At 44.5% G+C, this 23418-nt stretch overlaps 1 long non-coding RNA gene across 1 annotated transcript; it reads right to left on the bottom strand.

The window, feature by feature from the left end:
- Positions 1 to 2341: 2341 nt before the first annotated feature.
- On the bottom strand, positions 2342 to 20536 carry LOC107519665. Its single transcript, XR_001599142.2, has 3 exons — positions 20344 to 20536; positions 7012 to 7098; positions 2342 to 2413 (listed from the first exon to the last, which is right to left on the bottom strand). It is a non-coding gene; the product is annotated as an uncharacterized LOC107519665 (long non-coding RNA).
- Between the last annotated feature and the right edge of the window lie 2882 nt (positions 20537 to 23418).

Raw genomic sequence — 23418 nt, 5'->3', positions numbered from 1 at the left:
AGTGATGGTTCACCACAAAAGCAAGATACTCTTCTTCCTCCAAAAGGCACTGTCATTTTCCCAAGAGAAGGATGATGACTCAGTATTATCTTTGTTATCTTCTTGGAATTTACTTCTGATATAGATATGTTGGATGTGTATTATTCTTCAGATTTGGCACAGGAAAATTGGGAGTGGGAAAGAAATAGCAAATGGCGTTCATTCGTGGTTTCATCTTTTACATTTAGCTTTAATTCAATTGAAATTTCTTTTAATAAGTGATTCTATCTATATTTATTGATCATTTCCACATTGATTTGAATGCTACCATTTAATCTGTTTATTTATACGTGGGTCGATTCCCAGTCTTCTGTTCTATAAATCGTTCTGCCTAATTCTTCGCTATGGCACACTATTTTTAATTATGGTGGTTTTAAAACATGTATTAGTATACAGGAGAATGAGTCTTCCCTCATCCTTCTTTCTGTTTTGTTTTTTTTTAAAACTATTGGCAGTTATATATTCATTCTATCAAATAAATTTAAAAATTAGTTTCATAGGTCTCAAATTATTTCCTTGAGATTTCTACTGAAGTTGTATTAAATTGATAAATTATTTTGCAAAGATTCAGAATTTATTTTTGCCATAAGATCTCTCCAACTAGCAGAATCCTCTTTTAGTAAACTCAGTTTTTAATAAACTAAAGTTTCTTCAATCAGTACTGTAGATTTCTTTTCAAATGTCACCTAGACATTTTATGTTTTTTTCTCTTATAAATAAGATTATATCTTTATTATATCCCACCATCGAGTGTGACCACCATTATTATTTAAGTGTAAAGTTCTTAATGCTACACACACACACACACACACACACACACATACACACGCAAAGAGGTTCGTATGTTTTTTCTCTGATCATTCCTGAATTCTTAGAATAAAACCTACTTGATCATGGTGTGATAGTCTCATCAATGTATGCTTGATTAAATTTGCTAACACATAATGAATTTCATGCATTTCTATTGTAGATGAGAAATGGCCTATCATTTTCTTTCTTTTCTCAGTATTATCTTTGTAAGATTTTTGTCTCTGCAATTTTAATGAAATAATTGTGACGCTTCCCACATTTTTTTAAAAAAAACTTTCAGAGAATTCAGATAGGAAAAGATAACTTGTTTCTTAAAGATTTGAAATAATTAACCGATTAGATCCTTGTAAGCCAATGTTATATATGTATAAGAGATTAAAAATAAGATGCTTACCGCCTCAGCTTTTCCAAAGCTTTGGAGCAGAGGTAAGTATGAGAGGGTCTAAGAGGTTTGAGAGCTGGAAGAAAACAAGGACTCTGCTGAGCCCCAGAACTGGAAGAGCAGCAGAACCAAAAAAGCTTTAGGGTCCGACCTGGGGTTCAGGTCCTGATGCCACCAGGAGGGGATACTGGGCTGACTCTGTGAGTTTCCTTTTTTAATCTGTGAAGTGGGGATAAACATTCCAGTAATAACTGATCTGTCTGGGTTACTCCAGATCCAAAGATACTCTTCAGGTCTGTTACAGATGTAGGTTAAGGAGACAAGATTTGGTGAAACTTAGAGATTACCATGGGTACATTTTCTTTCCATCCACATGACCTTCCAATCCATTTTCTATGTGGAAATTGACTATAAGATGAGCTTAACCAGAGGATGGACCATAATTAGGAAGGAAAGATATGGTAACAGCAAACAGCCTACAAACAGACTAAACTTAGGAAATCATATCTCCTACGGAGACAGCAAAGGGAATGATGCCAAAGGCAATGTTAAAGTAGATTTCAGCTACACCAATACTGTTTTTGTCTTTAGAAAAAGCAAAAAAATAAATGACTGGACATAAATATGACCAAACATAATATGGGTGTTTGTTATATTATTTTTCATACTCGCTTGAATACTTTAAATTTCTCAGAACAAAAAAAAGATAAAAAAGGAAAGCAACCTTTATCTTTATTCACTTTGGTCATGATAAATTCTGACCTAGAATGTATATCACATTCTAAGTTTTATAGCTTGAATATAAGAAATAGAATTTTGTTTTCACATAAGGAAAATAGTATGTTGACCTGCGGGATGATGCGAGGGGCCAGAGGTCTTTGTGAACAGCAGCAGAAGAATAGAAAATTTGGGTTAACGTTGTAAAAGTGACCTCTTTTGTGTCCTCAGGTTGCTGAGTCCTGGGAAATGTCCAGATTAAATAAACATCGTTTTGAGTGGCGCAGATGAGTCAAACTTCACCAAGAGCAAAAGCGAAGAAGGTAATTTGTGACATGGGCGATGGTAGGCAAAGCCGCGGGGAAGAAGGCGACCTCAGACTTGAACTTGCTGATTCAGTCCGCAGGAAGGCAGCTTCTTGGTGCATTCTCCGGGAGGTCGCCCGGCTGCCCGTATTCACTCCATCTATACAAAAGATGCAAAGAACCAAACTAACAAGTTGACTTCTGGCAGTTTTTGAGAAAGCAAGTTCCAGAGTCCGTTGCCGAGCGGCATAACGTCACCTGGAAGCGACACCCCTGCTTAGGACACCTGCTCTGGCACCTCAGTTCTACCCAACAAGACCCTAGCCCACAAGGTGACGCCCTGGTCAGTGGAGGAGGGCCGCGGGGTGTCCTGTGAATTTGGTTTCAGAAGATAAAGTAAATGGCACATTTTGACAATTGATAATTCTGAAAGTTCTTTCCAGTCTCGAAGTTTATTTCTTCTATAATTTGTGTAACGGTTTAAAGTGCTAAGACATCTCTCATTCATACAGGAAGCTAAGCTATCCCAAACCGCATATTTCAAAAGCTATCCAGTAAGAAGATAAAGAGTTGCTGATCAGAACACCGAAAGGCTCTGCTGTCCGAACAAGCTATTCAAAAACTGCAGTTATTCTTTATACCTGGGGTCGGCCAGCTTTTGCTGTAAAGAGCCAGGCAGTAAACATGTCAGGCTCTGTGAGCCTGAAGCAATGAGCCAACTCTGTCCTTGTGTTTCAAAATCGGTCACCTGCAATGCATAAATGAATGATCGTAGCTGTGTGCCAGTAAAACTTTATTTATAGATAATGAAATTTGAATTTCATATAACTTGCACATGTGTTTCTTTTTAATCATTTAAAAAGGTAAAACCATTCTTAGCTCACAGGCCATACCGGATCAGGTGGCCAGCCACCAAAACAGTTTGCCCACACTTGCTTTGCCCATGCAAAAGGCTCCCTTGCTTTCTGGTCCAGTATACGGTCCTTTGGGAGGACCGACCGCACCCATAGAAATAAGATTAAATAGCCAAAAGAACTGGATACGAGCTCAGTGAAGCGTCGTTCAAGCAGGTGGCCCGGGAAGCCCTCTGAATTTTGAACAAATAGGGCCTTCCTACTCAAACACTATGAGGCACGGGCTTTGACAGAAAAGAAAGTTTTGTATCAGCAAAGAAAGACCAGATTCCTCAATGAAACATTTTTGCAGTTATTGATCAAGTCTTTTTTTTTTTAACTTAATGCTTGTCAACAAGCTAATGCTAAACAAATATCATCCCCCTTGAGCAAGATGTTGAAATTATCACCCAATACATCATCCTGAGGTTTAAAAAGAAGTTTCCATGTGAAAAACGTATTTACCAAGAGTTCTAGAATGGCCAAAAGAATTCTTCGTGTAGGAAATACCTTAACAAACATGAAAAGAAAGTGGATAAAATTCTCAAGTCACAAGTCACAGTACATGCAACTCAATATTAAGAACAAATGAAAATAAAAGCAAAAAGCTTCCAGTGTCTTTATGTCAGTGGAAGACAGCACTGGAAGCTATTAAAAAAAAAATCTCTTCACGCTTTGAAAACCACCATGCAGTTTTCTGGGTTGCCACTTTTGACCATGAGGTGCATAAACGCTGGACTTGGCAAGTTACTGAAATGATGGTGTAGTGTTTTCCCAGCCGATGGTTTTGGACACAGCCCTTTGCAGAGGAGGCATTAAAATACAGTGTTTCAGGGTACAGGCATTGGCAAGGCAGGCCCTGGGCTCAAAACGCAGTTCTGGTATTTACCCATTTATGACTTTGGAAGAATTACTCTAAAGTATTAGTAAAATGGGGCCAATAATAGCCTTTTCCCTCCACCATCATTGTGAATCTAAATGAGATACTGTGAGAAAAATATTTAGTCCAATGTCTGGCATATAGTAAGGGTTAGAAAAAGGGCAGCTTTTATTATTTCACCTGTTAGCTTTACTGTGTGATTGTGAGTGTGTGTGTGTGTGTGTGTGCACGCGTTGGAACACGTTCTCAGAAGAATCACTGAAATGTGTGTCTCGTGGCACTCACAGATGGATATAGACACGTCTGAGAAATAAAACTATCACCTAGATTTTATACTAGTGTCTCGGTTGATGAGTTTTGTGCAAAAGAATCCAAACTTGAATGAACAGAGACTGTGAACTCAAAGTGAGATGCTGAGCATTTCAAGTACGTTGTCTGCTGATTGTCAAAGCAAACTGCATACGAAAACAGCAGGGCGGATTGTAACGGCAACACGCCCGCCCACACGCAGGCGTTAATGCAGTCGGATGAACATTCTAAGGCTTACGCTCCTTAATAGTAGCACAAAATAGAAATTCTTGAAAGTCACTGAGGAATGAAAATATGCGTGAATATGTGCAAACTGTTTGTAGTGGAAATGTTGACTTTCAGGAGAAAAGAATGCTCATGAAATAAAGACATCGAAACATAGCAGTGCAACTCAGCACGGTGGAAGGTAAAGAATCAGAACTAACTGAGGCGTTGAAGTTCTCATAAAGAAAAACAAAACAAAACACTGAACTTGGTGAAAATCTCTTCTGGGTTTACCTGCAAAACCCTCTGAAGAGTCTATGGCCTCTTTTTCCATCGATAAACTGTGTCTGTTTCAGTCTCTTGCTGGTAGACTTGACTTACAAAAACGACCCAGCTAAAATGAGGTGATTTCATTACTCCAAAGCCGCTGCTGGTTATAAGTACAGAGCAAAGTAAGGAGAAAGACCAACTATAATAAAGGCATCGGTAGAGCTTCGTCCAGAGCTCCTGCTACCGTAAACCTCTTGGATGACAGTAGCAAGTGGCAATGTCACTGCTGCCGGCTGGAACAGGGTACTAAATAATGAACACGCGCAGAATCCTTGCAGTCGTTGCAAAATTCAGAGTTTCTCAGGGACTCAGGCCAGGAACGTGGCCTGCTAGGAATTCTGCCGGGCACATTTTTCTGGCAACCTGGTGGAATGTCTTTTCATATTAGGCTTTTACCTCCCCTGACTTTGTACTGAATCCTGTTCATCCTTTTGCTACAACATATAAATTAAGAAAAAACAAAAACCAGCAAACCAAGACATGAAAGGTATAAATGTGTGAAGTTGGGTCTTTTGAATTTTCAGAAGACCAAGAAAAGGATAAAACCTTAGCGCCAGAGGCGAGAACCGAATTCCTCAGGCAAAAGCCGCCGCGGACCAGCTTCGGGTCTTAAGCGTTTTTTCTGCTCCTTTGCTGAGAAAGAATGTTCGACTCTGGGATGACGATAAGCGCAGGGAATGTAACTTTCTGCGTTCTGGGTTCATGTTTACCGTTTCTTTGATTTTCTTGTTTTTGCCTCCTTTTCATGAACTGGTAAAAACGGAATAGTGATCTAGTGCTTTAAAAAGATTTGTAATTTGCCATCTCCCTTCCTGGAACACATTAAAAACCTTTAAAAGTAAATTCAGTCAGTAACTTTGTACTATTGTTAAGTCATCTTCCTTCCTGATTTAGAGTAAAAATGATCGTGACTTTTGTTACGACTGAAAGTAAGTTACGACAAATGCATTTTATGCTATTAGGCTAAAAAGTATATGGACTAAATAGATTTCAAATTCTTCCTCACGTTTTTAAAACAGGGATATTTTGTAGAAAAATTTCAAAATATTAAAACATTTTTTCCCATGGTTTCAAAATAACAGGAATGATTTATTCTCTTCATCATTACTAGTTAACAGGAAACTTTGCTCCAAAAAGTTGGAGAAGAGTATGCCATGCTGGTTTGGGTCATCCTCTTGGAGTTTTATCAATTTTAGATCAATCTGGGTTCATGGATTCGACCCCGTGAGGGAGTGGCCTTGGGGAGTGTGAGTGGCCAGAGCTTTCTTGGCCAGGCCAGAGCTGCCTTCCACTCGGACTTCGCATGGTGTGTGTGGTATGTCAACACCACAGCTCTGAATTCGCTTAGGGACAGCCTGACCTTCGACCAGACAAACAGAGGGTCGGAGTGAGAGAGACAGGGGAAGAGGTGACTGCTTCTTCTTTCCTTTAGCACTAAACATGGACAAAGGAAAAAGAATGGACTTGCATTTGCGTCTTAAAGAGGTTTGAAAGTGTTTTGTTCCTGCTCAAGAGAGGCACAGAGACATGAAGACTCTTACTTCCAAAGCACAAACTTAGCTATCTTAAAAAAAAAAAAAAATAAAGAAAGAAAGGAAAAAAGAAATGGATGAGAATCGGTGGTTAAAAAATTCCCTGAAACTTTACTAAGACATCCACATGGTTAAGTAAGAGTGGGCAGGATCACTGTTCCTTTATGGTTACACTTTCGATTCAAACCTTTGCAAAAGAACAACACTCCAAACTTCAAAACCACTTGAGTGAGTTTTAAAATGGTGCTTCAGATTAAAGCAGCAGATACATACAACAGGGAGGTCTTAAGAAATGTGCAGAGTACCTCATATGAGATTCCACGGTTAGTTACTGCTGTTCTCTGCTATGGAGTTAGATTATCTCCCCATGACTGTGCTGGGTTACATTTCTTTGTTTTAAAGTTGGTTCATCATGTCTAGAAAAGGCTGTCATTTCTTACAAATGGAACATGCTATTATCATATGTTTGACCCAAATTCGTCATTTTTAACAGTTCCTTTACCTTGTCCCCTTTCTAGTTAAGCCTGTCTATTTTCTCTAAGACGTTAAACTGTGACATACCACTGTTCTTTCAGACCCTTTAATGAAAGCACTAGACTCTGGCACTTACCAGCTTGTGATCTTTTGGAAGCTGCTTATGACTCTTGAGCCTCAAGTTCCTCATCTGTTAGAGGGCCAGGGGTCCATCTGCTCAGTCCTTAAAAAAAATGGCGGAACATCCACTAGATATTGGATGTTGGACACGCAAAGTCGAATAAGACACAGTCTTACTATTGTTAACCCTCGCGGGTTATGCCGCAGTGGAGAGACGCACGCGTACATGCCACTTCAGGTGCCCTGAAGTCTTGTAAGCGCCTCCTACACCAAGTGAGGACGGGGGAGAGGGGTGCCGGTGATCAGGTCTCCTGGGGGACGAGAGGAGCTGGGAACATCAGAGAACACTGAAGGAGAAAAGAGAATAATCTTTGTGAAAGTCTTTGGCTAATAATAATAGTGAACTATCATCCAGCACTTACTATGTGCGAGGCCCTGGGCTGGGCCCTTGAGGACTATTTCATCTCTTCTCAACACACCTCTTTGGTAGTTGCCGTTATTATCTCTAAATTGAGAAGGAAATTGAGGCTGACAGAGGTTCGCGACTTGCCCAAGGTCACCCACTCGAAGTGACGACTTGCAGATTCTAGCCCAGACAGTAGAACCGCAGAGCCCTGGTTGTTAACGCTACGACACCTCACTGTCCTTCCCTTTCTGTACTTCGGTGTTGCAGACACTCAGAATGTGTCTGCCTCCCTGGTGGTGGCAGCTGCTCCTACAGCTGTGGCTGTGTCTGGGGAGGGCGTGAGGGCTGGGTGGGAAAACAGGATATGGCATGAGATCGCCATGCTAAGAGGCAGGTTTTACTCATAAGGGGTTACTCAAAACAAAAAACTAAAAAAAAAAAAAAATCACATAAATTTAGTTCCTCATTTTGGTTTGTCTCTTTCAGGTGACATTTCATTTTCCCACTTAGTTCAAACTGACTGAAAAAGACATTGGTGATTTTTTTAAAATTTCCGTTTAAGATGAAAAGAACAATGGGTCACATAAGAAAGGTAAATGGACTCTTGTTCTTGGGAGAGTTAAAATAAACAGACAGGCAACAAATTTTTAGCTGTTGTTTAGATTCAATGCAAAAGGATTTTCTAATCCCAAGAACTCCATTATTTTATTTCAGGGTAAGAACAGTTTTCTGCTTAGTACATAGGGAAGTTTTCTGTGAGCGAATTTAAAAAAGAGTTATGCAAATATACTGGTGAGATTAATTAATAGGAAGACACAGCTCCGAGATGCACAAAATAAAATACTATGACAGATAATATATTTTAGTTTGATTTTTCCCACAACATCATGTACGTGTTCTTAATTAATATTAAAACAACAATTAATGAGAAATAGCCTTGCCGGTTTGATAAATGGAGTAGAGTCTTTTTCAAGGACTTTTTTTTTTTTTCTGATTCCAAAAGTAATATAGTTTACTGTAGAAGATTTGGAAATAAATGATAAGTATACGAAGAAATGAAAATCACCCCTCTATCTCTAAGCTTGCAAAGCTATCCTGAGAGACCCTCTGTGACAGTATGTCCTGCAGGCTGGCTGGCACATGCACAGTCTGACTTCTCTGTTTCTCTACACACACACTCACTGTATTTCCCGGCACATAATAAATGGTCATAACATTTGCCATTGCTGGAATTAGAATTATTATATACATTATTGTTTTATAAAATTAGAACCATAACGTATATCAGTTTTGTATCCAGTGAAGCTGATGGGATTAAATAAATACTAAAATAATCATATAAGTTGTATTAAATAAATACTAAAATAATCATATAAATTGTATTAATCTGGGTTCTTTGCATTGCAAGAGCCAGAAACCTCAACTCCTTTAATTTGAGGTCTAGAAAAGATTCATTTTTTTTTTTTTTTTTTTTTGCATGGTCAGGCCCAGGGCGTGCAAAGATTATTCTTCTGGCATTGCAATGGACCAAATGTTTATGCTCCCCAAATTTACATGTTTAAGTCCTAACCCCAAATATGACTGTATTTGGAGAGGCGCCTTTATGAAAGTAATATGAAATGAGGTCACAAGGGTAGGGCTCCAGTCTGACAGGATTAGTGACCTTATAAAAAGAGGGAGAAACACCAGAGCCTGCTCACGCTGGCACGTGTCCGCTTTCTGTCTCTGTCTCTCTGTCTGTCTCTGTCTCTCTCTCCTCAGCTTGTTTCTGTCTTTTGTTACATAATGGATCTTTTTCCCTTTCTGCTTTGCACAACTTTTTTTTCTAAATTGCTGAAAAGCCTGGGGTTGACATTTCCACCATCCATGATCCCCAAACGGGAAAAGCCGTCTGTCTTTCCTTCCGAGTCGCCCAGGTAGCACGGGGGACTCTCATTGGCTCGGCTTCGCCACACGTACATCCTGAACCAATCACTGGGCCCCGGGGGTGTGGCTTCGCGACTGGCCTGGGGTCTCCTCCGCTCCTGCCGGCGGGGAGTGGGGCTGCTGGTGGGCTTGGAATAAGCATGGTGACCCCGCCGCCCTCACAGGACCGCAGGAACGGTGAGGAGCTTCCCAAAAGAAACCGACAAAAAGGAGGAGTTGCGAAGTGGGCTGGGCAAACGAAAACTTAAGCAGAGTCATCTGGTGTTTTTTTGTTTGTTTGTTTTTTTGTTTTTTTAAATATCAGGTCAGCTTATAGTTAAACCTCAGATTTATATGTTTTGGGATAAAAAGCTATAAAATAGAGAAAATATAAAACAATTTTTTAATATTTTTAATTAATTTTTAACTGGAATATGCCTGATCTCTTGTGGAATGACATAGATTTGTTAGCACACTGAGTGTTTTGAGCTGAACTGGTTAATCATCGAGATATAGCACCGTTTAAGACTTGCAGACTTTTCTTTCATCTTGCGTTCCAACCGAATATTCATTATTAAACAAGTATCATCCCCTCCCTTCCTCTTTATTTTTTGAGATAATCTGTTCTGTAAATGATGTAAAAGAAATTACTTTTACCATTCTTTGTAACAAAAAACAACTGTCACTAATACAGGACACTTCCAATTAGAAGATAGATACCTGTTCTTTAGGCTACTGCTGGCAGGGCTAAAAATACTGCTCATAGGATGGGTTTTAAATACACATAAAGGATCTAGAAAGCGACAATAGTAGGGGTGGGGGAAGTGGTTGTTTTGAGAACTCATTAACTAGTCGCCCTGGAGTGTTCAGTTGATCGATTTCATTAATTTTTTTAAACATGATTTTTGGTGTCAGCATAACAAAATATCTGATTTTTTAAGTTCTTGCTCTACATGACCACCTAACTCTAAGGTTATTCCCTAGTAGTGATACCGGATTTATGCACAGGAACGTCCAGCTCTGGAAGAATCGTCATCATCTCACTCTCTCTAGGTCACTCAGGCGTTGGGGGCTGAGGCCTCGCTGCTCTACAGACGTGTGGGTTAGGTTCTGCTCTTTCCAATCCTTTAGATGTTTTCAAATAAATTATTGTATGATCTCTTTTCCCCTAAGAATTGGCCCATGAATTGGGTCTGTTTAATTTATCTTCATCATTTATGCTTTTTATGAAATCTTTTCCTCCATGTGTAGAGTTCCTTCCTTTATATATATATTTTTTGAAAGCTTTATGGTACATACAATGTTTTACATAATTGGTCTCAACTTTGTTCGCACTGACTTCAGTGAGTGTGTTTGAGTTTTCTCTGCTCGAGACTCTGCTCAATTGCTGCTCTTGCTGTTGGTTTGTTTTCTTTCAGGACCACAGTGGGGACTTTCAAGTACAATCTTGTGTTTAATTCCTTCTCCAGTGTTTCTTTCCTGGATTCTTAGCTTTGCATAATTATACCTATAATGGAACCAGCATCTTGACGTCACCAAGAGAAATTCAACTACTCCAATATCACATGATCTAAGTCTACCTTACTCTCCCCGGGCTCGCCCGTCTCTGGTACAGTGGGCCTGTCCTGCCCTCACCCCTGCTGAGTTTGGATCCTGCAATAAGAAGCTCTGATCTGATAAGCTATGTAGCATGGCGTGAAACCCAGGATGCAGAGGAGAAAGGGGCAGGGTTGGTGCTGGAGCAGCCACCGAGCGTGGCCCCCATCTGCGCTCTTTCATCTCCCCGTGGTGCCTCTTGACCGGGAATGGTGCTTTGGTCAGCCTTCGCTGTCAGTAGCTTCACTGATAACACACATATGCTTTTGCTTTTTTGCAGTACAAACTCTCCTTTTCACTCTCCAGCCCAACCCCCTAAAAACCATGTTTCCAAATTGACACCTCTCATAACCCATTTTCTTACCCTCACAAGCTTTGACCTCATGCTAGTAAGTTGTAGAAGAGACGACACACTCACAGTCCTCTAGCTTATTTCCTTGGTCTGTTCATTCCTCCGGTCCCCCACCCTATACCTTATATGTGTTGCTATTGGGTTTCTGATGCTTCTGTGACTGATTTGTTATTGCATTAGATACCGCCCAGCCCTTTCCAGGATAATGTTTAGTGAGTCCTGTTTCTACACTAGGAAGATGCCATTTACGAAACCCATCAGGTTTCATTAGAATGCTAACCCTCAGCTGATTCATTTGTTGCATGATAGGCCACAGACAAACCTCAGAGAGAGATGGAATTGTTTGTGGCTAAATAGAACTGTACAGAAAGTAACTCATGGTGACTGTTAACTAGACAACTTAACAGCAATTTATCATGTTGTCTGTCTTTGAAAAGAAGAGGCAGAATGGAAACTTTTCCTGCGGATGAATGAAGTTTGGCCATTTTAGTTGTGTAGTGATTAGAGAACATTGATTTGGGCACCGGCTACATAGTTATTAAGTGGAGGCAAAAAGGCTTCTGGCTTTCTGTGTCTCATCACTTCAGGGATTTTGACATTTACATGTTGGCTAGAACTATGGTTACTGCTGCTTCTTTTAACTGTCTCTTCTGAAAATGTAAGCAAGCTAGAGTCTCTATCTAGAGACAAGCATGAATAGGGAGGCCAAACATTACTAAAGGGCATGTAAAACATTAACTACCCAGACAAATAACTCACTAAATATAAAAAGAGAAAGGTGTTTTGTTGCAGTTAATAGGGAATACTTTCTGGACCATTTCTAATGGCAGTAGTGGAGATTCACATCGACAGCCTTCCCTTTCTTCCTGTATCAGTTAGCTATTGCTGCGTAACAAGCCATTCCCAAACTTGATGGTGTCTCACAGCAATGGTCACTGTTTCTGAGGATCAGGAAGGCTCTGCCAGGTTAACCTGCCTTGGGGTCTACCAGATGGTTGCACTCAGGCAGTAGCCAAAGCTGGAAACGGGGAAGGCTGGGTAACTGGGGGCCGTACAGGCATCTCCCCCTTGTCATGTGGTCTCAGGGCCTCTCGTGTGCTCTTTCCATGTGGGTTGGCTTGGGGTTCCTCACAGAATGGGGGCCTCTATGTGGTATAACTTACTTCATGGAGCCTTCAGTGTGGAAGTTCTAGGGAACCAGGCAGAAACCACGTCGCTTTTATGACACAGCCTCAGAAGTTCCATAGAGCCATCTGTGCCTTATCTGTTGGTCAGCCAGTCTCTAGAGTTGGGCCAGGTTCAAGGACACGGGATATAGACTGCCACCTCTAAATGACAGGAGTGTCAAACAATTTGCAGACATATTTTAAAAGCACCATACCTCTCTAAGACAATATTACTATATTCTTTGGGTTTGACTCTAAACACATGCTTTTTAAAAATAATCCTTATCGATCCATTAATTTAGAGTTAAAAAACCCATACACATTGGAAAGTCCCACTGCAGAGCAATGTATTCTGTGACATATCGTGAATAATATGAAGCTTTTGTGCATATCAAATTGGCCCAATTCATGTGAAGCATTCTATGAACAGTTAATAAAGAGTAACAGAGTGAATGAATGAATATATAATGAATTAGTTCACATGTCTGCCATCAATCAAAAGAGCTCTTAAGCCAAATAGATTAGAAGCCAACAGAATGAATTATATAACTTGGCATCTTGAGCAAAGAAATACGTTTCTAAAATATAATTGGTATAATATTTTTTGTTTTGTTTTATTTATATATATAATTTAGTTAAAAGGCAGTTACACATATCTAAACACCTGCCTGATTGGGTGACAGAGGGCAGAGGCAGAGAACATTTTGAAGAGGGTTAGAGGACTCCAGGTCAAGTGTATGACGTTGGGGATGTAGGGTGTCCCCAGGGCCTTCCCGGCCAGAAAGAACGTTGAAACTCTCTCAGGAGGGGTCGTCGCCATGGCACTTACTATTGACCCTGGGTCTCTTCCTGTCTTTGCAAAATCAGTGCCGAGGCATAGACCTAAGATGTATCTAAAATTCCAGATGATAATTTCACATTCATAAAGTTAGAAGGAATTTTGGTTCGGGCTTCGTTTTAGACCTGAATGTTCTGGGCACTTTTCGACTTACAGCCTGGAAAGATGAGAGTGACTACGACTTAGCATTTTTGGAAACTGCAGAAACTTCACCTTAAGGGGATTTCCTAAAGGCGGCTCTTCACAAGGAGCTCTTCCCCTAAAATCCCAGGGGGCATTCGTGTGTGCAAAGGGGTAATTCGGTTGTCGAGAGGACTGGGTGGGGGGTGCCGCTGGCATTTCACAGGTGAAGGTCATGACTGCCACATGATGGACTGTTTGAAAACTGACACACAAGCGAATTCTACCCCCCACAGGATGCCGCCAGCATCTGCCCTGAGAGGCCAGGGGGCTAGAGCTGTCAGCGGGTTTATCCCTCTGACCTTATGATCTTTGACTTTCGCTTATGGAGAAATTTAATGCATCCTTTGCAGTTGGTGAGACCAAAATGTGAGAAACCGGATGTAAATGGGTCCAGGCTTCTGGCCTGGGGTCCCTCTGTTGGGGAGTTGGGGAGCTTGGCTGGGACAGACTCGGGTTGGAGCCAGGTCGGGGAGAGGGAGCCTGGACCAGGAGACACTCAGGCTCTGCTCTCCTCAGGCCTGGCCCTGAAAGGCATCAGAGAAAACTCCGGAAGCTGGAAAAGCACCGTCCTGGGACAACTCAGGTACGATGAGTGTGGTGCTGAGGCCGGCTGACAGCGCGGGCTTTTGGTGCTGGCAAGTACCGGTCCCTGAGAAGCAGTTGCCCCAAAATTTTTGCAAAGGAGAAGAAAGAACCCTCTCCCACGCCCTTCCTTCCATCAGACGCACTGGCGTTTGCAACACCTGTCCTTCCCTGCCGCACGGCTCAGGCCGATTTGTCAGTTTTTATCAGGGGAACAACCTGCCCCCCGGGATGACTTAATAATGAGACTTCCATGACTGATTCAAGGCTGCCCAGGGGCCAGAGGCTGCTCAGCCAGCATGAAGCCTCAGATGCCCTGAGAGCAAGGTGTGTGTGTGTGTGTGTGTGTGTGTGTGTGTGTGGGCGTGGGTGCGCACGCGCGTGCGCGTGAGAGAGAGAGAAGGAGGAAGAGACAGGCTGGCTGAGCTGCTGAGTCTGTGACAGGGGCCTCCAGTGTTCCTGCCGGGACACGATGTCTGACTCCCATAAGTAAAACGACACCGAAGGGGGGCTTAGAAAGCACGCAGCATGTCCTCGGTGCAAGGTGACACAGGGCATTGGGTTTCACCTGCCGGGGATGATGCATGATCCCACTGCCGCTGCTAAGCCAGGCGTGAGATGAAGCTTTCGTGGGGTGGGCCTCCCGCAGGACAGGCCTTCCCTGACAGAAAGGCCTAAGCAGCACCGTCTTTTCAGGAAAAGCAGTGAGATTCTGAATTAGAGGAATAATAACTGCCGGTCTCGGGTCCTGCCAGAACCAGCGAACTCGCACTGCGCCGTGGCGGAGTTGCGTCAGCCCAAGCTTAGAGCATCGGCCAGTGTCTGTTAAGTAGCAACCAAGGGCCAGATGTTGTGTGTGGTCGGTCCTGGGGACACCAAGAGATATTGCCCCCGAGGAGCCTTAGCCTGAAGGGAAGGCAGGCAGGAAAGCAATCTCAATGGAGTTAAAAACGTGCCAGGAGACAGACGTAAGACATGGAGGTGGCGGAGAGAGGCGATCAGCAATTCCGCACAGGAGGGCGCTGGGGGCAGAGCCAGGGACCTGACGCACAAGACAGGAGTGCTGAGCAGAGGCTCGAAGAACGAGTATAAACTAGGCAAGTGGACAGAAGGGCGTGGAAGTCCAGGAAGGAGACACGGCATAAGCAAGGCATGACGTTGCAGAACAGTGCGTATATCTGGGAGCTACGAGTAGTTCCCTTTGCTTGACCAGAGAGGGTGAGGGAGGAGCAGCAGGACCCCAGTAGGCAGGCGGGGGACCTTTCATGCCATGCTAAGGAGCCTGGTGTCATCTGTACGTGAAACGACACCTTGAAAGGCTTCAGGCCAAGGAGTAACGTAGTGAGGGCTGTGTACCTTCGCCAGAGGAACTTACTGTGCCAAAACAAGTTGGGGAGATTGGGACGGGGTGAGGTTGGAAATCGTAAGGTCACTTTTAGGAGGCCATGGTGATGGAGAGCCCCAGTCATGAAGGTTGGGAATAAGGCGCTGACCATGGGACTAGTTCACGGGCATGTCTGTGATGGGCTCAGGAGGTGAACACAACAGGATCTCGTGGAATCCGAGGATATGGAGTGTGAGGGGGAGACGGGAAAGCAAGGGCTCTAGAGTTCCGACCTGCGCCCCCGGGTGAATCGTGGTGCCACCTGAAGGAGTCAGGTGTGTGGAAGGTTTTTTTTTTTCTCTCTTTTTTCATTTATGATTGGATATGGTGGGTGGGGAGAAAGAAAGGTAGAGACGACGACTTTCATTGAGCTTAATTTTAGACACAGTGCGTTTCCGGTGTCTATGAACGTTCAGGTGGAGAGAACCAGGAGGCAGCTGGGTGTATAGGGGAGCTGGATGTCATTAGCATATTTAATGTCTGCAAATCCACAGTTAGCAAGCGGATACAGAGATACAGAGATGCGGAGAAAGGGAAAACTAGTTTACAAAGCGTTCATACCCTTCTGCCCAGCAAGCATACGTCCTGCAGCGAGACCTTGAGATGGGACACCCCAACCTTCTCCTTTCTCAGTGGGGCCCAAGTGGCAGGTGCCTCTCAGTTTGAGCCTCTGGCCTCTCTGACTGTGACTCTGGAGCAGGCCTTGGCAGAGCTGTGCCCTGCGGGCCGGATTGGGGCCACAGCTGGTTTTAAAAATGGTTTAAAAAGTTAGAAATGTATATTTTATGACACGTGAAAGTTATGGGCAATTCCAGTCCCAGTGTTGATGAGTGCGGCTTTGCGGGAACACAGCGACTCACTTTGCGTGAGCCGTCTGCCGCTGCGTTGGTGATGCCGCGGGCCGCGGCCAGACAGAGGCCGTTTCGCTCCCCCGAATAAAATGTTGGCTATCTTGCCTTTTACCAATAAGATGTGTTTTAGTCCTGAAACATGTACTGTTTTCATAACATACCGCTAAGCAAGAGCCAAACTCAGCACAGTGTATACATTTGTACATACATAAATACAGTACATGCTTGTATAGAAAAGTCCATGTACATTTTATGAATGATTTAGGGATTTCCAAGGGGATTTTTAGATGGAAGCAATTTTTGACACATACACTGGCTTCAAAACGTTCCTGTCACGTAAACTGCGTGAGAGGGAGATATATATTTGGGAGTCAATAGCCTAAACTCTGTATTAGTTTCCTGTTGCTGCTGTAACAAATTGCATCATGCTTAGTGACTGAAAATGATACAGACATATGAGCTTATAGTTCTGGAGCTCAGAATTCCAAAACGGTCTCACAAGGCTAAAATCAAGGTGTTGTCGGGGACTTTCCGGAGTATTTAGAGGAGAATCCATTTTCTTGCCTTTTCCCATTTTTAGCAACCGCACGAATTCTTTGGCTCGTGGCCTCTTGTTCATCTTTAAAGCCAGCAACCATGGTGGAGTCTTTGTCTCAACACATCACTCTGACATTGACCTTTCTGCATTTCCCTTCCACTTCTACAGACATGGGCCCGTAATCCAGGACACTCTCCCTGTCTCAAGGTCAGATGACGAGCGACCCTAATTCCCCCTTGCCATGCAACATACCAAAGAGTCACAGCTTCTGGAAATTAGGATGCAGACATCTTTGGAGGGACTGTTATTCTGCCTACCAGAGATGGAGATACACATTTGGGAATCAGTTGACTTGGGGAAGTATTTCAAAGCAGGAGAATGGATGGACCACTCGCAGAAAATGCAGGAAGTGAGAAGAGGCCGAAGGACAAATGCTTGGTGGACGCCTGGATTTCAGTGGCTCTTGAAAAGATCGGGATCTCGAAAAGGAGATTGCAATAGGAAGAGGGCAAGGGAAGTATGTAGCCAAGAAAGCCGGAAGGAAAAGAGAGTTCCAGGGAGAAGGGAGGCCGAAGCTACAGCGAAATCAGAGACGCGACGAGAAGGTGCCTTAGCTTTGGGAGCGGACGGACGCCTGCTGGCTCAAGGAGGCCCAGTGTCCATGCTCCTGTCCCCTGCCAACCCCCCCCGTGATTTGTCTGCGGATCAAAAATGGAGCGTGTGATTTTGGCCAAATCATCATATTGCCTTTTCCTGTCTGCCCGTAGCAACCGGTTCTGGGGTGAGTGCTCGGTTCGATTTATGTCAGGGAGAAGCAAAGGGGATTTGTGCTGGGAATCCTGGGAGAGATTTTAACGTGAAAATTTGCCAGGCCTATAGCTTTAGTCTTTAGATTCAGATGAAGAGGATTTTTGATAATGAAAACCAAATGCAAGAGCAAGGCAGAGAGGAGTGAGAGAAAGACAAAGGAGAGATTAAGGAAGAAAAGCTGGTTCTTGTGACATGGTTTGAACTTCGATCAAGCCGGGTCTGGACTTCTCGCTTTTGGAACCAATGTCTTTGTTTATATTTTCCTCACTCGGTCAGAGGCGGGTTTTCTGTCACTTGAACCAAATGAGCCCTAACGCATTTAGAGGACTTGGGCATCAGTAAGTAGAGCTTAAGGACAGTGAACTAAAAACACTTTCCACAAAAGAAAAGTAGCTCTAGTGGAGATGTACATGCCTTGGCGACTGCCCAGACTAAAAGACGCCGCCGTCTGCCTATGCAGAATCAGCTCCGGGGGCCTTACTCTCCCGGGCTCTCCCAGCGGACTCTCCTTGGCCTTGACTGCTCTGGAGCAGTAGGTCTCAAAGTGTGAACCGTGGACCAACAGCATTGGTCTCTCCTTTTAGAAATCAGCCTGCGGAATCAGACATATTGGAACCATGGGGCTCGGCAGCCTGATGCACCCTGAAGTTTATTTTAGAAGCAACCACTGACCCCACATGGCTGTTCTGTTTCTGACTGTTGCCAAGTGCAGCATCACTGGAGTGCCACGTGGGATGCACGTGGACTCCAGTGGATCTCGATGTGAAGGGAGGCTCGAGACTTGATTTCCCTGCTGACACGGCACCGCCTGGTCCTGAGCTCTAACCGCCTGCCTCAGAGTCTCACAGCAACACCATGGATTTGTGATGCAGGTGGAGATGTAGGTCTGGGTTTTCCTGAAACACCCAAGTGGAGCGATCTGTGAGTTCGGGTTTCTTTTCTGGAGACTGCTCTAGTTGATTTGGTCTCCGTAGTCACTGCTGATGCTTAATGAAGTGTGATACTCTGGGACAGAATGTGATTAATGAGGCAGCAGCCCATGTCTCCAAGTGAAACGCAGTGTATGGAAGTGGACGTCTTCCGTGTAAGATGGGAAGTGACCCTTCAATTAGTGATCCCCATCCTCTCAAGGGCTGGTCCTGGCTGGGAGCGATGAAGGCGTCTGGACTATAGGAGATCCCTAGTATTCAGTGGGACCACCAGTACTCGCCCTCCAATAACGCTGAGAGAAGGATGGCCTTTAAGAAGGTCTAGATGGTTTTTCTCAGAAGTGGGAGGTTAGTACCTGCCTGCTCCAGGAATATTTGCTGTTCTCAAAGTAGAACAAACTTTCGTGAGAGAAATAAAGGCTTGGAAGTCACAGAACCTGAGTTTGAATCTTGGGGCTGCCAGTTAGTTGCTGTGTGACCTCAGGTGTGGAACTGAGTCCATCTGAGCCTCGGTTTCCCATTCGAAAAATCTAGTAATACTTCTTATACTTATTAAAAGATAATAACACTTCTGCAGTGGTTACGAGGCTTAGAAGGAATACAAGAAGTACTTGGCACAGTCACGGACTCGGCCGATTCCCGCCTCTTCTAGCCGTCTCTATTTAAGCTCCCACAGTCCCTTCTTTCCCCGTGTCCCAGGTGTCCTCACGTTGTTCTGGTCTCCAGTCCTGTGCTCCTGCCAGATCTGTCCTCTGCCAAGTTCCCAAACTTCCGGAATTACTCTCTCCTTTCCTTCTCCAAAAATAACTTCCCTTTTCAAAGGTAGTGACCTGACATTGCCATCATCATCTCCCAAAGAACTTGATGCTCCAGGTGAAGGCGACTGGCTAAAGCCTCCCTTGTGGTCATGCTGTGCCCTTCCTAGCCCCTAAAGGAGCAGATTAGGCCACAAGACTCCAGTTGGCAGGTACAAGAAAATGGTTGGGGCAGGGAGGTGCTCTTGGGACCTCCAAGAAACTCTCAGAAAGTTATAATAAAGGGTAGAGTATGGGCCAATGCGGAAGAGGAGGCCGGCTTCAACCAGGTTGGTTGAGTGTGCTAATCAGGAAAGACTTCCTGAAGGAGTTGGCGTTTTCAGGAAGGCTTGCATCTTAAACAGATAAATGAGTAGAGGAAGCAGGCAGCGGGGAGCAGGTCTCTCTGGTAAAGGGACCAGTATCACCACTGACCAGGACAGCACAGTATGCGCACGAGAGAACTCCAAGAAGTTAAAATACTGTTTGGGAAAACGTTCGAAGATAAAGCTGAGAGTCAGGCAGAAAGAAACCCACTAATTTTATCCAAGGGATAGGGAGCCCCTGAAAATGTTTACGAGGTAGGGAATTGCTAACCAAATTTAATTAAACTTCTAGCTGAAATTTCTTGAGTGCTCACACCTCGCCAGGCACTGTTTTAAGAACTTCACGTTGAGTCATTTCACGTAGATCTCAGGGTGGCGGATGGGCTTGCGAAGCAGAGAACCGGAGGCGGGAGACCAGACGGAAGCAGGAGGGAACGACTGGATGTGGAGGGGAGGGGATAGGAGTCAAGCTGAGGTGACCTCATGGAGAATAGTGCCCTGAAGGGGACGCGAGGAGGCCAGAGAGCGGCCGGGCTAAGAGGGCAGGGCTGCGTCCATGGGTTCTAGAGGCCTCCACAGAGCTGGGGGTCATAACTGGGGTGACAGTGTGTTTAGCACTGGACGTCTCTCCACTACCGCGTGTTGTTTGGCTCTTTCCTGGTAGGAAGCATCTCCCCCTCCCACATACCTTCGTTCTATTTCGTCCACAGATCTTTCAGGGAGGAAGGTCCTCCGTGACAATGGCTTCTCCTTTTGTGCAGGGACAGCTTGGGAACTGGTAGAAGAGACCGCGCTGCAGAAAGAGCAGCCGGGGAGTTACCCAGCGAGGTCCGGACGCCCTCGAAGGAGGCGGATTTCTGCTGTGCCCCCTTTCACACAACCGCACGCTCCCTAGCTCTGTCTCCTCTCCGGTGTAGGAGTCTGATTTCTAACCAGCGCGATGGAAGCGCGGGTCTCATTTCCCAGGCGTTGCCAGTGGCGCCGTCGTCCAGCAGAGGGCAGCATTGAGACACTAACCGCGGGAGCGCGGGGCGACCGCGCCGGGAAGCAGAGCTGCAGGACCCACTCCGGTTCCAGGCGCTAACCTTTTAAGCAATTCCCCCAGGAGCCCTTTATGCCCTGTGTGGGCTGCGCGAAAATGAGCAGGTGATAGGAATGAAATATTAAACAATTCTGTTCCGCAGAATGAAAATGAGTTGTCATTTAGCATTTTATCAGTTGATGACACATTCTTCCAGCTTCGAGGTGGTTTTGTTTAAGTGCAGGAGCTGGGTAAACATGTTTGCCATTGCCCGTCCCTCCCGCCCGCTCCAACCCCATCCCCTCCTCTCCGGTCCCTGGAGCCACCGAACACTGTAGTGGGGGCGCCACCAGCAGCGAAAGGGAGCATCTGAGACTTGAAGGCTGTAGCCAGCAAGGACAAGGGGCTGAGGGCCGGGACCTGTGCCGGAGGGATGGGGTGTAGCTCGCTGCATTGATTAAGGATGCGAAGGATGCAGGCACATTTCCAGCAGCGGCTGTAATCAGGTGGAAGGCGGCAGGGCACAGCTTGAGGAAGGAAGCTGAGAAGGCAGAAGGTCAGGGGAGGCCGGCAAGCTTGCTGTTCCCACCGGCGACAGGTGTCTCCTTCCACACTGATTCCGTTTATCAGCATTTTCTTTGTCCTTCCCCTCTCCATTGACCTGCCTTTCCTCTTCCTTGCACTGTGGCATGTTCCTGAAGACACGCCCTCAAGGCTGAAGTTGGCCGCGAATCTTTTCCTATTTGGCCAGAGGAGAGGGACTCATTTTGTTTCCAGCTGTGGATGCTGAGTCAATGTTCCAGAAAGCGAGCTGGCCCTCAGCAGAGTTCTTGCAGAAAACATGCTGAGCTGTGTCTCCGCCATGGTTCCTAAGCTGTCAAAATTAAATCAGTTTAAAAGGTCTCATTTATAGAGACCAAGAAGAGAGGAGTAAGCCCATTTGAAAGCACACGGTAAGACCCTGTGAGGTCCTCTTTCTTCAGCCTGATTAAATAATAATTATATCCTTGGGCAAAGGTTCCTTGCTGCTGTGAAAACAGAATCTTTGCTGTCCCCCAGTGTGCTTTAGTTCTCTACAGATAATATTGATTCTTTCCTCCTGGATGATTATCCTCAAATCCTCATTTTCCCCACACTTATGGTCTCATGTAAATGAAAGCCTTTTGTTTGGTAATCTCGAGGACCATAAAGCGCTTACTGTCAGGTGAAGTATGTCTTTTGTCCTTAAAGAGGTGATGTATTCGCCTGGTTGAATCAAATTCCTACCCGGTACAGATGCAGGGCATGTTTATAATTAGCTTAAGAACCAAAAGCATATTTAGCAATATGGATTTTATTTTTCCTTTGAATTACTGTATCTTGAAAATATCCCTGCTGTTTGAAAATGTGTTAGCCGTGAGTCATGAGAGAAGTGGGGTGTCCAGTGAGTCAGGCCTCCCCTCTTTGTTATGGGGAGAACAGGAATGCGATCAGACAACCCAAGCTTGCCACTCACTAATTCTATGATTTCACTTACTCGAGCTCCTCTGAACCCTCATTTTTCTCAACTGTGAGATGGGGTAATCATAATAATAGTTGTTCCATCGCGTGCACGAATGCATGTAAAGTAAAATAGTGTACAGACATGGCCGCGGCACGGCGGGTTCTCGCGATACCAGTTTCCCTTTCCATCTCCTCTTCCTCTTTCCCCTGCTCCTTCTCCTTCTCCCCTTCAGTCGAAGAACCTCATCCAAAAGAGCATAAACACTGAGACAAGTGGAGACTTACCCTGCGACCTCAGCTGTGTATTAACTCACTTAAGAACAACCATGGCATTCAGAAAATGACGTATTTAGGTTTGCATTTTCTGTGTTTCATTTCTATAGTTGTCCACATATTGAATACTGGCCAATTATCCAGTATTTGGACATATATATTATATTGTATCGATTGGCCAGCAACTTTATTCTCTCTTCTTCCTTTTCTCTTTTTCTCCTTCTCTCTACTCTCACAAAGCTCTCCTGTGAGGCCCAAGTCACAAAGAATACTTCATTAATTAATTTATTTTAATTAGTTATCTTTCTACAGAATATCAGGGTTAGATAAGGCTTTGCTCATCTCATTCCATACCCCCTTTGGTAATTTTGGGTATATTTAATATGTCTGATACTTTCTTCCCTCTACAGAACAGAATGGATAGGTTGTCCAGGGTTTGCTAACCCCAGAGCGAGCCCAGTACACTTTATAATGGATTTAGAAACTGCGTCTTTATTCTGAGCTGAGCTCCCATCGGCCTTGACCCTGCTTTCTGGAATACTCCAGGTTGCAGGTGGCCGTCTTCCCTCAAATCTTTTCTCCTGGCTGCATGCTGCTATCTTCCTGAGCTCTTTCCACATGGCATGGCTGCTCACGCGTATCATCTTAGCCTCAGGTAGGAGACCCTTGTGCAACCCTTGCTGTAACTCTCACGCTAGCCAAGACATCCGCTTGCTTTAAATAACTGGGCCTCACTTGGGTATCCCTAGCTGACTGAGAATCACCAGTAGGAAGTCAGGGGAAGGAAAAGCCTGCCCGACTCTCTCTGTCACAAATAAAGTAGATGAAGGCGAGGCTGCCTGTACCGCTCAGGAGTCTGTGCCCTTTCCTTGCCCCCAGCTCGTTCTTCGTGCGGGTCCTGGCCTTGAGGGGAGCTGCAGAAGCTGCAGGAAGTAGCCCTCGCTCACTTGTCAGCTGTACCTCCTGAGAACGAACCAGTGATTGGAA

This window comes from Rousettus aegyptiacus, unplaced genomic scaffold, assembly GCF_014176215.1.
Source record: "Rousettus aegyptiacus isolate mRouAeg1 unplaced genomic scaffold, mRouAeg1.p scaffold_m13_p_15, whole genome shotgun sequence".
Taxonomy (NCBI): Eukaryota; Metazoa; Chordata; class Mammalia; order Chiroptera; family Pteropodidae; genus Rousettus; species Rousettus aegyptiacus.
This window is presented reverse-complemented; position numbering and strand designations above follow the sequence as displayed.